The sequence below is a fragment of the Tenrec ecaudatus genome, chromosome X (assembly GCF_050624435.1).
Source record: "Tenrec ecaudatus isolate mTenEca1 chromosome X, mTenEca1.hap1, whole genome shotgun sequence".
In the NCBI taxonomy this organism is placed as follows: domain Eukaryota; kingdom Metazoa; phylum Chordata; class Mammalia; order Afrosoricida; family Tenrecidae; genus Tenrec; species Tenrec ecaudatus.
In genome coordinates this window covers 149,958,392-149,960,075 of record NC_134548.1, presented here as the reverse complement: position 1 = coordinate 149,960,075, position 1,684 = coordinate 149,958,392, and the positions used below count along the sequence as shown (strand labels likewise).

Sequence of the window (1,684 nt, the reverse complement as noted above, 5' to 3'; positions counted from 1 at the left end):
ACTGATTGTGATAATGTATATACAACTCTTTTTAAAAGCAACTTAACTTTGGAAGTGTATATGTGAATTTTATATGAAGAAAACTACTAACACAAAAAAAGAAAGAAAGAAACTAAAGTTGACCGTGGTTACCATGGGTCAAAGAGGAAGAGTCTTTACTTAGGAGGCATTGAGTTTATGTTAATAGTGGTGAATATCAATAATGGTAGTACAGCACAAAGAGTATAATAAATGGCACTGAATCATACATATAGAGGTTGTATTGCAGAATGTTTTGTTATGTATATTTTTGCTACAATTAAAAAAATAATTACCTAATGACAATGAATACAAGGAAGAAAATGTTCTAAAATTGATTGTGGTAATGATTGTACAACTCTTCTTGATATGATTGAATTATTGAGTTGTATGATATTGGGATGAAGTGCCAATATAACTGTTTAAAAAATAGATTACAACTGTTTACAAGATAATAGATTGCACTGCATGGTATTTGCCTGCATCTGGTAGTCTGCTCCTGTTGGGATATTCCAAAGACAGTATGATCAGAATTCAGTTGGTTTTCTTGGCTTTATGCATGTTAAATCTGGCATTTCTATTGAGACAATTAAAAGAGAGAACTTATAGCATTTCCCCAGAAACTTTTTGAAGTCTCCTCATATTTCAGATTTATCAGATTGTTCCCTTATGATTTTATTCAACCTAAACATTTTTGGCAAGAATATCAAATAGGCAATTGGCCCTTTATCACATCAGGAGTCACATGATGCCAATTTGTTCCATTGGTGGTGTCAACTCTGTTTACTTGGTCGATAATTCCTCTATTGTACAGGTACTTTTCCTCCTTTAATTTTAGTGTGACTGTGTGAATGTCTTTGTAACAACTTTCACTCAATGCTTCTAGCATCTATTGACTTTTAAGATACTGAGTTAGGCTGGATTCTCTACAGAAACAAAACCAGTGATGCTTTTAAGTGTACGTATATGGAAAGGGATTTATGTCAAGAATTGGTTCTCCAAGTTGGAGAAGCAAGTAAGTCCAGTTTGGTTCAAGTATGTAGGTCAGATGGTAAGCTCATGGCTTATCCTGACTCATGTTGTCTGTGGACTGAGGAACTACGAAGCAGGAAGACAAAGCAAGAAGACCACAGACTGGTGGATGCAGAGTCTAATGAATCCAAGGTAGGCATCCAAGATGGCTCCTAGGATCAGTAGGCAATATAGCAGGAGGTCAACCAGTCACATACAGGATCTAGATCCCCCAAAAGTGACAAACTTTCCCATGGAGGCTGCTTTAAAAAAAACAAACGTAACACCCACTCAGGAGTTTTTCTTCAAATAGCATCGATGCTATGACCTAATCAGGGCTTAGGATTTGTGGAAGTTTTCAATCAGGAGTGTTGAAAGCCTCCACAACTGCTGGCTGCTCAGAAGGTTGATTATATGATTATGTTACATCCCATCATAAAATTGATTATATGTGTTAACTTATATAAAATGGGAGATTACTGCCAAAACTAATGAGAACTCTGACAAAAAACCTATCACATCAATAACAAAAACAAACCTATTGCTATCAAGTTGATTAACACCTTTCCTTTTTGCATATTCAAAATCTTTTAAGAAATGCAGTGCATTTTAACTCATTGTCACAATGATATCAGTATATGAATAGACAGACAAA

At 35.0% G+C, this 1,684-nt stretch overlaps 1 pseudogene; it reads left to right on the top strand.

Moving 5' to 3' along the window:
- Positions 1–478: 478 nt before the first annotated feature.
- LOC142435364 (small nucleolar RNA SNORA8) lies at positions 479–609 on the top strand (annotated as a pseudogene).
- Positions 610–1,684: the final 1,075 nt, after the last annotated feature.